The following is a 14,173-nucleotide window of genomic DNA, read 5'->3' on the forward strand; positions in this document are numbered from 1 at the left end:
TTGTAATCAGCTAGCTATTGGTTTCAAAGCATTGTAGAGAATGACCAAAGCACAGCTTCCACCAAAGCTGATGCCGGACGGCTGGAAATAGCAAAAGCCAACTGTGTAATTTTAATAGCAAGTAGACCAACTTCCTTCCTGTTATTTCAATATTCTAATAAAGATGTTACCTACCAATGAAAGCATATTAGCACAAATCAGCAGATTATTAAGTAGTGAAGAAATTCATCCAGGCTTCATAAACAGACTGGTGAAGAACCTAATACAGTAATTAAAGAGGCCCAAAATAGGCTGAAATAGCAAGGGACATTCTAACAGTAGTCTCTGAAGGTGACTTAAATGATAGCATAAAAATGCTTCCTTAAATTAAGGAGAAATTATTAATTAATCTTAAATGGATATAATTTCATCACAATTCTGACTGTCATGCTCCCCATCAATAAGTAATAACCAGAAAGAAACTAGAATGCACTAAAGAAATGGAAAGATCAAGTTAGTTCACTTAGAGGGTAACCCTATGGTCTAAGTGGGGAGTTCAAGCGTTACACAGCAGTAAATGAATGACTAAAAATCAGGAGGTAACTACTGGGATGGCACTGGGAGAAGGGGTACGCCAATAAGGCTGAAGTCCCAAAAGGGTTTTGTGAATGTTTTAAGTCTGGAGAACACTGGTCTAAGTAAAAGAGCTACTACTACCTTAATACTAGTTTGAGACTGGTTGCATTTTGTCAGTGATCTTGAAAACAACATAGAATGACATGTACTAGTTTTCTTTTAATGATCTTTGTTTGTTCTGCCTATTTAAATGTTTCACTTAATAATAAGTTATTAACTGTTAGATTTAAAAAGCACTATTATGACTGGAAGGCCCAAAACGTATCCTCTTTTTCATATACAGTATCTCCAGATAAAGCTCAAATAATTCAATTTATTTCTTCAGAACAACTGTAATTTTTTTAGGGAAAGGAGAGGAAAGGAAAGCATAATGCAGAAGCACAGGAACTATCATATTTGATCAGACTAGCGGTCCAACTAACCTAGTGTCCACTGACAGTGGCAGCAGCAGCCGTTCTACAGAAAAGAGAAGTGTCAAAAATTACCTGACATTTTTCATCATCAGTGCTTCTAAATTTTACTTCTAAAATGTTAAACATAATTTTCCAATGTTAATAAATATTTAGCTGAATCTTACTGGTGCCCAGTCAGAGCATGAGAGCTGAATACTGGAGAAAGATGCAGAGCAAAGAAGTATTCCCCCAGCCACTGAGCTATTTTGGACATGTTCCATGCACATTATGTAAGCCATAGGGATGCAGTAGCTCCTGTGCCCATAACACTTCCATAAGGGACAGGGGGAACCCAAGGATTGACATGGTAATATGTTCATAGTTTGGCTCACTGGGAACTGCTGTTCAGGGGGAACATGTTCCCAGTAGTAGCCACATTCCAAGCTAAGCAGAAAGGCAACAGCAAAAAGCGGTTTAAAACAGTAAAGTTTTATTCACAGCATTCTTCATTTTAATGTGAGAAAATAAAAAGCTATTCACTAGTTAGAGTATTTGTAATTTTTATTTATTCATACATTTTCTAAAGCTGTGTATTTCTATCAATAACATGCATCAGATATCCACATTTTGTGAAGTGACCCATTCCCGACAACGTGATTTACAATGCTAACTGAGAATTATAACCAGGTTTAGAAACTGAAGCATGGGAAAGTTAAGAGACTTGAACAAGATTGCACACCAAGACACTGGCCCTCTAAACAACTGCCATCCATGGCAATATTAGTGACAGAACACTAAAATCCTCTCACCTATCACTAACTACCAGTCTACACTTAGAAACTTAAGACAGGAATAAGATAACATCATTCTGAGGCCATAAATTTTAAGTGAGCAAATGGCAGAGTTGGCAAAAATTCAAAGTTAATATTTTACTCTATTTTATTTATAAATAAAGAAAAAAACCTAAGATTATTGAGGGTACAGCTGCACAGCCAGTGATTTGAGTGGAATCTGTTTCAGGTGCCCAATCTATAAACTTGTGACAACTGAACTGTATATAACTTCAGATAAATGGTAGAATATTGTTAGTTCTTTTTAATTTGCTTTGCCTTCTGATGTTCTCATCATATTTAAAGTAAATTAATCCTTGAGTAATCACTTCAGATGTGATGTAGCAATAAAGCACTCTTTAAAAAAACAGCTATTATTGATGGGAGAAAATAAATCTGCCACTGAGAATCTGTAGAAATTGTCAGATAACTATACATCACTGATAAAGATTACATATCTTTTAAAATATATTGTTAGTGTTCATATTTTAAGTAAACATTTAAGTTAAAGTTACTTTTGCAGAAGTACAATCTTGATAGGAGTACAAATTTCTGAGCTATTTAGTGGTAGACGTGGATCAAATTCATAACAAAATACTTCTTTCAGACACATTTTCAAAGGTAGGTACATTCAACTACATTTGTAAATCAAATAAATTATGTGAGTCAGTACCAAATGTTTCTAGTGAAGGCCCTGACCAAAGAAAGTATTAAAAGCATGTCTTGAAGGGCTACACTTGATCACGACCTAAGTTACTAAAGCCCCAATTCAAATGAGTACTGAAACACATGCCTTACTAAGCTCATGAGTAATCTAGTTGAGGTCAGTGAATTGAGATCTATATGCATTCATGTGCTAAATATCTCCTCACAAATCTAATGCACCAACAAACGTATGTGGGAAATGAACTTATTTCAGTCTGTGAAAACCTCGTCAACAACAACCACGGTCTCAGTGCCCTTTGGTGTCTGATGCCTCCCTCACTATTTTCATCCATCTTTCCCTGTCTGGTGCAGAGTGCCTTGGTTTTTGTAGACTAGCTCCGCGCCAATTACTGTATCATCTACTCATTCTCTGTGGGGTTGGCCTCTCCTATTTAAACCATCCATTACTCCAAATACCAGGGTCTTGATTTTTCATTCATTCTGCAGATATGTCCAAATAGCTGTAACTTCCATTGTATAATCTTCTACAGTAGGTTCTCTTTCAGTTGTATCTTCCTATATAATTTCTCACTGGTGACCTTCTAAATCCATCCTATTCTCGCAATCTTTCTATAACTCCTCTTGAATGCCAATATCTCTCTCTTCGAAACTTTCATTATCATCCATGTCACACATCCATACAACACGCTGCCGAATATACACATTTTCAAGACACTCAATTTTGTTCCTAAGCTAATCACTTTGATCTCCAGATCTTATCTATTGCCTTCAAACTCTCTCTTGCTTTCACTATTCTAGTCACTATTTCCTTCTTACAGTCCAGATCATATGTTATGTTACTCCCCAGATATGTGAACTTCTCTATGTTCACTAATACTATCCCATCTACTCTGATCTTCCTTGCTATTTCCTTATCTCCATATATCGTTTTTATCTACATTCATAATCAGTCCATACTGCTTCCCTTCCTTGTTTATCGCCTGCATCATTCTCACTGGCTTCTCTTCATCTTCTTCAATGATAACTATATCATCCAAGAACCTCAAGTTACTGCTTCTCATCCCATTCATAGATATCCCTTCTATCTCTTCCTTGATCTTGTTCATCACTCTCTTTATGTGCATGATGAAGATGCCCTTGTCTTGTACCTCTACTCGTTCTAAACCAACTTCCCAACTCCGCACATGTTCTCACCGCTGCCTCCGCACTGTTGTTGATATCCTTCAACAACCGTATCAGTCTGCTATCCATTCCATACAACTCCAAAACTGCCCAAATCACTTTCTGATCTACACTGTCAAATGCCTTCTGAAAATTGATGAAGCAATTGAAGATGTTCTTGTTCTTTCATCGAGCGTTGTCTGCTATCAATCTTAGTGCCAATACCTGCTTTATGGTACTTTTGTCTTTCCTGAATCCTGCTTGCTCATCGACTAAATGTTCTTCTATCTGCATTCTCAGTCTCTCCATCAGCATCATCATCAGCACCTTGCCTACCTGACTTGTTATGGCAATTTTTCTGTAGTTCTTGCACTCCAATGCACTTCCTTTCTTGCATATTGTCACTAGCACAGATCTTGTCCATGCCTTAGGTGCCTTTCCTTGTTTCCATGCAATTTTACATAGTCTGTGTATTTCCTGAATCATACTTTCTTTGCAGTATTTGATCCTCTCTCCCATGATCTTATTTCCAGGGCTCTTGTTCTTCTTTAGTAATTTCACTGCTTTTTCTACTTCTTCCTTAGAAATACTGGTCTTGCTCTCGATGCTTGGCAGGGGTATCTCTTTCAGCTTTTCCATCAGTCCCACTGAGACACTTGGGTCAAACTGTGCTTTGTACAGATTGGTGCAATATCTCATACCTTGCTGCACAACCTTCTTCTTGTTCATGAGCACCTCATTGTTCTCATCTTTGATCACCATCTGCTTTGGCTGCCACTTGCTATTAATATGCCTAATCATTTTATACACCTTCCTGGACTTACACTCATGGTAATACCTCTCTATATCGTCACACTGCTCCTCTAACCATTTTGCCTTATGCTTTCTGGCCACCTTCCTTACCTCATTGCATTTCACTCTATTGCCGTTCCGCCCACTCGGAAACATGCCTTCTGAGCTTCAACACTCTCTTATCTTGGACCAACTTCAGTGTCTCCTGAGTAATCCACTTCTTATTGATCTTCTCTTCTTCCAGAACACTCTGCTCAATTGCCTCTTCTATTTCCACGGCTATCCCTTTGACTTCTTATCTAGGTCTTTCTCTGTGCCCACATTCCTAATCTTCTCTTTGAGTGCTGCTCTTTAAACATTCCTTATTTCTTCCTCGCCTAGCCTTACCACGTCACTTCTTTTCTTAAGCTGTGTCTTACACTTTCTCTTGAGTTTCACCTTGGTGTTTGTGATCATTAGACTGTGGTCCAAGATTACAACAGCTCCTTGCAAAGGACTGTGCTGCTGTATTGATGTTACCTATCTTCTTATCAAGATCATATCTATCATGTTCTTGTACTTTCCATCATTCTATCACTATGCCCACTTCCTAAAATACTTTTGTTGGAATCTCGTGTTGTAGATCACCATCTCCCGTTCCACAGCAAACTCTAGTAGTTTCTCATCATTTGGTTCTTCCTCCGTATCCAAACCTTCCCATGACTCTCTCCCAACCTTCATTATCTGTTCTGACCTTCGCGTTACAATTGCCAATGATCAGTTTCTCTCTCTCTGGCATCTCCTCCAGCATCTGTGTCAACTCTTCATAGAATAGCTCCATCTCTTCCTCCGTATTGCCTGACATGGGTGCATGCACCTGAACGACCGAGATGTTGAATGGTTTTGCTCTGCATCTCACTACCATCATTCTTGCACTCACTGGTCTGTATCCTAACAATGCTTCTTTAGCTCTTTTGCTAAGAAGGAATCCAACTCCTGCCTCACGCTTTATTTCGTTCCCTGACCAAATGACTTCGCAACCGCACATCCCTCCCGATGCCATCCAACGCATCTCCGCAAGTCCAAGTATATCACATTGGTATCTCTCCATCTCCTTTAGAAGCTGCTCTAACTTTCCAATCACCCACATTGTTCAGAAATTCCACATTTTAGTTGACAATATACATGTTAGTTGTAATTTTCTTTCAGTAACCAACTTATTGATCGAACCCGATCTCGCAATTGGTGCCGTGGACCTTGTTTATCTGCGCTGGCATCTTTTATCACTTAGTCGTACTGGCATAAGATTTCATTCATATTGCTGTTTCACAATCGACACATCATCACTCATCTGACCAAGCATCCTCCTTTATGCAGGCTTGGGACTGGCATGGAACCCCCTTCATGGTGGAAGCTTCATGGTGGAGTTTGTGAAAACCTGGCCAACAGAAATTCTAAGATCTTCCTTAGAACAAATGAACATGGAATCTATAAGGAATTATTTGGATATGTCAACAAAAGACAATTAAGAATTTTAAAGGTGTCTCTAAGTGGTACAAGTTGGTAAGTTCCAATAATTTATTTTTCTATATAATATAAATGACACTTGTGAAACAATGTACTATACTGTGTACTAACCATCTAATTTGATTAATAAATTGCCTTCATAAATATTAATTTCTCCTAGCCTCAGAAGATTAGCAAATAAAATAAAATAAAACTTACCGCTATTCCTAAGAGCTCATATTAGCTACTAAGGAAAAAAAAATTCACACAGGAGCTTCTTTAGCCCATAAAGTAAATTAAGTTATCCCCTGATGAGATAGCGGGACAGGGATCGAGAATTAAAATAGAAAAAACCTTCCTTCTTCCCATATTAAAATAATCTCATTTGTACCTACTGAGAGCCATTCTACCTAATTTGTTTTTTTAATAAAACAGGTTAAAATGAAATATGAGAAGGGAAATCGTATCATATTGGCTGCATCTGCTCTTATAAACAGCCATTAGCAATACAATTATAAATCATGCAATTCAAATGCCAAGGGCATAGAGTGGCTGACTTAATGGTCCATCTCCATTAGTTCATGTAAACAAAAGAGTGTATGAGAAGGTGACTACCCCATGACACCTGCTGACAGAGGAATGGGGGTGCCTGAGGCCTGGCGATTCAAAAGGACCTGGAGCACCTGGCCGCCACTGCTACTGCAGGAGGCAGCTGGAACTCTGGAACCTTTAAATTGCCACCAGAGTGCTGTATGTTGTGCTCTGGGAAGACCTGAGGGCTGTCAAGGGGAAGGTGGGACAGTGAAGGGTACTGCAGCCCAGCTCAGGCCCCTTCCCGGACCACAGAACCAGGCCACCTGACCACCTTGCCCAGCGGCCTGGCAAGTCTGTTGACATCCTTGGCCTCAGTTACTCTAAAACATAGTGTGTGTCCCTGAGTAGGATCAAAGCTCACCTCTGTCCTAGGACTGCACTTTTGTAACAAACACAGGAACACTAAGACAACTATAAGCCAACTTTAAGCCTTCTGTTCATGCTGGGCTGCCCCCAGTATTCTTAGTTTAGGTTGGACAGGCCCTTGTCTGTCAAATTTTCCTTCTGACATGCCAAAACCCTGTGTCAGTTTAGCGCAGTCCTGAAACTTGTTTTCCCCTTCAGCCAGAGATGGTTCTTCCTTAATTCCTGCTCAGTGTTCCAGGGTGGATCTACTCCTTGTCTCCAGGACAGACCCATAAATCCTTCCTGACCCAGTCCACCTTATTTTCTGAGATGCTCACCACACACAATTCTTGCAGAAGCTCAAGAGCTCCAAAAATCAAACACAATTAAATTTAAAGCAAACTCTTTAATCTTTATGAATAATCTGAGGACCATATATCTGAAGATGCAAAATCCGCACATTAGGAACAAAACAAGTGACCTAATTTACCAGACCACACAACAATTCAAGAGAAGTTACTCATTTGTGTAGTAACGATGGTTCTTCGAGATGTGTCCCCGTGGGTGCTCCACAGTAGGTGTCGGGCTCGCCCCGGTGCCGCAGATAGGAAAATTTCCAGCAGTCTCCGTCGGGTTGCGCATGCGCTGATGCGCGCCGGTCCTTTGCGTGCTTTCGGTCACGTGCACAATCCGGTCCCTGCCAGTTCCTTGACCAACCACCCCAGATGCTCCTGAAAAACACCAAACAGAGCTCCGAAGTGGGGAGGAACGGGTGGGTAGTGGAGCACCCACGGGGACACGTCTCGAAGAACCACCGTTACTACACAACTGAGTAACTTCTCTTTCTTCTTCGAGTGGTCCCCGTGGGTGCTCCACAGTAGGTGACCACCCATCAGTGACCCCAAATAAGGAGGTGGTTCCCGATTTATGTGCGGCTTGCCCTTGAAAGGACTGCTGTCGATAGGCGTGTATCCTCATTGAACACCCGGTGCATGGCACAATGCTTGGCGAAGGTGTCATAAGATGACCAAGTCGCTGCTCTGCAGATGTCTTTTAACGCGATTCCTTTGAAGAAGGCTGTCGATGCCGCCATCGCTCTGGTGGAGTGAGCCCTGGGCAGAACTAGCAGAGGGGTCTTACTCAGCTCATAACACAGTCTTATGCAGGATACAATGTGATTTGAAATTCTTTGTGAGGATAGGCCTTCCCCTTTCGACCTGGGTGTGAGAGACACCAGGAGTCTGTCTGTTTTCCGGAAGGGTTTAGTTCTGTCTCTGTAAAAGGCCAACGCCCTCCTCACATCTAGTAGGTGCAGCCGTGCCTCCTTGCTGGAGTTGTGAGGCTTAGGATAAAACGAGGGTAATACTATTGGTTTGTTAATGTGGAACTCTGAGGAAACCTTTGGAACGAAGGCTGGGTGTAATCGTAAGATCACTGCTTCGAGAATACTGTGCAGGGTGGCGTTGCCATTATTGCTGCAATTTCGCTCACCCTGCGGGCTGACGTAATTGCGAGAAGGAAGGATGTTTTCATGGTAACTAACCGGAGGGGTACCGTGGCCAATGGTTCAAAGGATGGTCCCGACAGCGTGTGGAGGACCAAGTCCAAACTCCATGACAGTGATAGCAGTTTCTGAGGGGTGTACAGGTTTGCCAGCCCCTTTAGGAACCGTGTGACAATAAGATGGGCGAATATGGTTGGCCCTTCCTCTTTGTGTTGAAACGCTGATATAGCTGCGAGATGGACCTTTAGTGAGGATAGGGAGAGTTCATCTCGTTTCAGCTCCAGCAGGTATTCTAGAATTACAGTTGTAGGGACATCCAGAGGAGCTAACTGCTTGGAAGAGCACCAGGAGACAAATCGTTTCCACTTCTGTGCGTAAGTCCTTCTGGTGGAAGTCCTTCGACTGGACTCCAAGACTTGTTTCACTCCCTCCGAACATGTGCTCTCTAAGGCGCTGAGCCATGGATTAGCCACGCCTGCAGGTGGAGTCCTTCAGGATGTGGGTGCACTATGGACCCCTGAGCCTGCGTGAGAAGGTCTGGCTCTACCGGCAGGGGGAGTGGTGGGCGGCATGACATGCGCAGAAGCAGAGGAAACCATTGCTGTCGGTCCCAGGTTGGGACTATAAGTATTATGCATGCTCTCTCCCTTCTGGCTTTCTCTAGAACCTTGTTGATGAGTGTTGTGGGAGGGAACGCATAGAGTAGAGGGCCCTTCCATGGAACCATGAAGGCGTCCCCCAAGGATCCCCGTCCTATGCCTGCTCTGGAGCAGTACTGAGGGCATTGCTTGTTGTTGTGGGTGGCAGACAAATCAATTTGGGGAAACCCCCATTTGTGAAATACTTGTCGGAGCAGATTGGAACGGATCTGCCACTCGTGCGTGAGCGCAAAGCATCTGCTTAGTTGGTTCACCTTCACATTGTGGACACTGGGTAAGTATGAGGCTTTTAGCGTTATAGTGTTGACAATGCACCAGTTCCACAACCGGACTGCCTCCGCGCATAGCGCACGGGATCTGGCCCCTCCTTGTCGATTGATATAAAACATTGTGGAGGTGTTGTCGGTATTGATCCCAACTACTTTGCCGTGCAGGTATTTTCGAAAGCATCTGCACGCATTGAACACTGCTCTGAGTTCTAGTATGTTTATGTGCAATGTCTTTTCCATGGGGGACCATAGCCCCTGAGTTACTTTGTTGCCAATGTGCGCTCCCCATCCTATGCGGGATGCGTCTGTCGTAAGAAAAATCGCAATTTGTGGTTGGTGGAAGGGCACCCCTACTGGTAAGTTCTTGGGATCTGCCCACCATGGCAGCGATCTTCGCACCTCCGTTGTGGGCGATACTGCCCTGTGGATGGTATGGACTACTGGTCTGTAAACGCTCGCCAACCAATGCTGAAGACTTCGTATATGTAGCCTGGCATTTTGTACCACAAACGTGGTGGTCGCCATGTGCCCCAACAGTTGTAGGCATGTTAGGATTGGCACTGTGGGGCTGTACGTCATTACTTGTACCAGGGATTTGATGGTGCAGAAACGGGCATCGGGCAGGTATACTCTTGATGTAATAGAGTCTATGCGTGCCCCATGAACTCTGTATTTTGCGTGGGCTCGGTCTTTGATTTCGAGAGGTTGATAACTAGGCCCAATGAGGTGAATGTGTTTGTAGTGACGTGTATCATGCGTAGGACCTCTGCCTTTGAGACCCCTTTCAGTAGGCAGTTGTCCAGGTATGGAAAAATGAACACACCATGCCTGTGTAGGTGAGCTGATACTACCGCCAGCGTTTTGGTAAAAACTCTGGGCGCCGAAGAGAGACTGAACGGAACAACTCTGTATTGAAAATGCTCCCTGCCTACTTTGAAGCAGAGAAAATGTCTGTGTGCTGGGTGCATTGTTATATGAAAGTACGCATCCTGTAAGTCGAGGGCTGCAAACCAGTCTCCATCGTCCAGTGCCATGATTATGGAGGCAACTGTAGTCATCCTGAAACACTGTTTGCGCAAATGTCAGTTGAGGGCCTGTAAGTCCAGGATTGGCCTCCAGCCTCCTGTCTTCTTCTCTGTTAGGAAGTATTGTGAGTAGAAACCTTTCCCTTGGAATTGTTCCGGTACTCTCTCCACCGCCCCTATAAACATGAGATGGTCTACCTCCTGTTTTAACCTTGTCTCATGAGAGGGGTCCTTGAGGAAGGACTGGGTGGGAGGTTTCGGTGGCGGTAGTGATTGGAAGGGGATCGTGTATCCCGTGGCTATAATTTCCAGTACCCATTTGTCTGTCGTGATGTTTTGCCATTGAGAATAGAATGGTTTGAGCCAATGGTGGAACATGTGCTGAGATTGGCATTGAGAGATGGTCTTGATATTGCAGTCCTCGACATACCCGTCAAACTTGCTGTCTCAGGGCTTGCCCTGAGGGTGCGCGACCCTGCTGGGGACGTCGTCTGGGGGCCCTATACTATTGCTGCTGTAGGTGGCGCCCTTGGTCATAGCCCCGTTGTGGCTGATAAGCGTAGCCCCTTTGTTGGGGGTAAAACTTCTTCCTCCTGTACGGGGGGGTATATATGCCCACGGTCCTAAGTGTGGCTCTCGAGTCCTTGCTGGAGTGTAGGACCGAGTCGGTTGAATCTGCAAATAACTTTTGTTTATCAAATGGAAGATCTACGATTTTTGTTTGCAGATCTCTGGGAATACCGGACGTCTGGAGCCACGATTCCCTACACATTACCACTGCTGTGGCTGTGGAGCGTGCTGCCGTGTCTGCCATATCCAGGGCAATCTGAACTCCTGTTCGTGAGGCTGCATAGCCCTCCTGGACGATCGCCTTCAGCACCGGTTTCTTGTCCTCTGGAAGGAAATCCATGAGGGAGGTAAGTCTGGAGTAACTGTCAAAGTTGTGGTTTGACAGGTGTGCCGCATAGTTTGCCATTCTCAGTAATAAGGTAGAGGAGGAGTAGACCTCCCTCCCGAACAGGTCTAATTTTCTCACATCTTTATCTGACCCTCCTGATTTATATTGGGGTGTCTTGGATCTATGCTGTGATGATTCGACCACCAAGGAATTTGGCTGGGGGTGGTTAAACAGGAATTCCATACCCTTGGCTGGAACAAAGTATTTCTTATCCGCCCTCTTATTTGTAGGTGGGATGGAGGCCGGAGTCTGCCATGTGTTGGTGGCTGATTCCATAATCGCCTCATCTAGTGGGATGGTGATCTTGGATGAATCCAGAGGTCTCAAATTTTTCAGGAGTTTATGATGTTTCTCCTGCACCTCTGCTATTTGAATGTCCTGTGTGTGTGCTACCCTCTTGAACAGCTCTTGGAATTGCTTAAGGTCGTCCGGGGGGGTGGAACATATCTCCGGGGACAACCGCCACATCTGGGGAGGACGAAGAGGCGTCACTATGATATACCTCCTCTAATTCCTCTGATTCCTGAGCTTGTTCATATGCTTGCTCTTTTAAGGGTTCTGAAGGAAGGTCCAGGGACTCTGGACCAATTTCCGCCTGGGAAGGCTGTGTTCTTCTCACAGAGTGAGGCTATATGAAGGGGTGTTGGCAAGGTGTGGGTGGGGATCTACCCCTGGATCTGGACCCCCTGTGCCGCTGTTCAGTATGGTAAGGATGGCCATGACAACAGGGGCAAGGGACCGGTGATGGAGATCTGGACCACAATTGGAGCATGTACATATGGTGCCTAGAAGAGCGTGACCTCCGTGATGACGTTGACAATGGCGGAGATGCTCTGTGATAGTATTCATAGGGATCCATACTGGAGATTGGTGAAGGTTGCTTAAGCCAGGGGTATGGTGGTTGAAGAAAAGGCGATGGAGGTCTGAAGCAGGCTGTTGGAGTTGCTGCCCAGTGTGCTGTGTCTATCTCGGGGGGAGGGGGGAGGCTAGGCGATAACGGCAACGGGATAAAGTCCAGAGATGGGCTACAGTGCCGGGTTTTGGCTTTTGCTTTGCTCCGTCCCTGAGGAGCAGGTGCCTCCCCCTCTGGTGCCGGGGACTTCGGCACCATTGTCGGTGCTGTGCCCAGTGCCACTATGCATGGTGCCGCGCGGGTAGCTTCCTCCAGCACCGTTGGGTCCCGTGCCGGGGTACCCTTGCTCCGGTGCCCTCGGTGCCACAAGGCTTGGTGCCGTGTGAGTTGGTGCCGCTGATTCCGGCACCTGCAGAGCCCTCGGTGCCGACTGCTTAATGGTCGGAGGCCCCGCCACAGGTATGTGCGCTACGGTCTTCCCACTATGAGCAGCCAGCGGGTCAGGGCCCTGTGCTCTGCTTGTCCTGCTCACCGATGTTACCAGCAAGGATCGAGCTGGGGAGAGCTTCTTTTTCTTTTGCACAGAGGAGGTTAGGGAAGCTGCCTTCCTCTTGTGCGACCCTGAGGGCCCTTCTTTATAGGGCTTCTCCGATGGCTCAGGTTGGAGGGCCTTATCAAATAAAATAATCTTGAGCCTCATTTCCCTGTCCTTTCTGGCTCTGGCTGTAAGCTTAGAGCAGTGAGGACACTTTTGTGGAACGTGGGTCTCCCCGAGGCAATGAATGTACTTGTTATGCCCATCTGAGGCAGGCATGGCCTCGTGGCATGACTCATATTTGTTAAACCCCGGTGAAGACATCTCTGCCCAGGCGTTTAAGTTTTTGAAAGTTAATAGGGCACTTAGCGGCTAATCAGTTCTGGAACAGATAACATTCCCGGCCTTTAGGATAGCGGACCGCCTAAGGCAGCCGCCTCTGTCCTCTCTTCTCCCCCTTTTCTTCTCTCTTTCTCTCTCCCTCTTTTTGTTTTTTTAACTATATATGCATATAACACAGAACAGCTTCAACAGTGTTAAACAAACTATCAACTAATAACTATTAACAGTAATAAACACAGTTTTATCTGTCTCAGGCGTTGGAGCTGGAGCGGATTCTGTCTGCAGCTGTTGGCAGTTGAGAAGGAACTGGCAGGGACAGGATCGCGCACGTGACCAAAAGCGCACGAAGGACCGGCACGCATCGGCGCATGCGCGACCCAACGGAGACTGCTGGAAATTTTCTGATCTGCGGCGCTGGGGCGAGCCCAACACCTACTGTGGAGCACCCACGGGGACCACTCGAAGAAGAACATAAACTTACTCCAAGTTCTACCAAGTTTGGATGGATATTGTCATAACATAGGCTTGGAGTGTGCAGGCAAAGATCAACAAATAAAATGATTAAATGGCTACTAAGACACAGATCTCAAGCAGGGTTCCCTTTATTTTTTCCCCATCTGCAGACAGAATACATTTTTTTTAAGTGCACTGAAGAGTAGGGTGATGTGCACCTCCCAAAGAAATACATGCTGTCACCTGTGGGTGGCTGTAGGCATTATGCTAATCAGTGGAGCAACACCTGAATCTCTCCTGGGTGGCCGCCCAAGCACTCAGCTTACAAGGAACACAGACCTCAAGGAAACTTTACTCGCTGAGGGCTTGATATTGCTTCCCTTCAAATCAATGGGGGAAAAAACCCTCCCATTGACTGGAATGGTGCAGGATCAAGCCCTGAAGCAGCAACCACAGCGATCAGAATGGCCAGCCAGTTTTCCAGAGAATTAGGGTCCAATATTAAGAAATATCTGCCCTGAATCACTCATATTGATGCATCAATGCAGATTCCATTACAGGACTGAGGCCTTGATCTGCTCCAGAATAAAGAAGACGACCTGGATCAGGGGGTCTGCTTCCTTTCTGAGGTGGAGTGACAAAATTTGATCTTTTGACCTCTATGTACGGTCTGAGTGCTGGTGATACTTTTAAAA

The 14,173-nt window shown here is 44.8% G+C and overlaps 1 protein-coding gene across 2 annotated transcripts in view; it reads right to left on the bottom strand.

Moving 5' to 3' along the window:
* Nucleotides 1-14,173, bottom strand: part of ZNF532 (zinc finger protein 532) — a 99,048-nt gene that overhangs the window by 21,816 nt on the left and 63,059 nt on the right. The gene's annotated exons all lie outside the window — the stretch shown is intronic.

The sequence above is a fragment of the Carettochelys insculpta genome, chromosome 5 (genome assembly GCF_033958435.1).
Source record: "Carettochelys insculpta isolate YL-2023 chromosome 5, ASM3395843v1, whole genome shotgun sequence".
Taxonomy (NCBI): Eukaryota; Metazoa; Chordata; order Testudines; family Carettochelyidae; genus Carettochelys; species Carettochelys insculpta.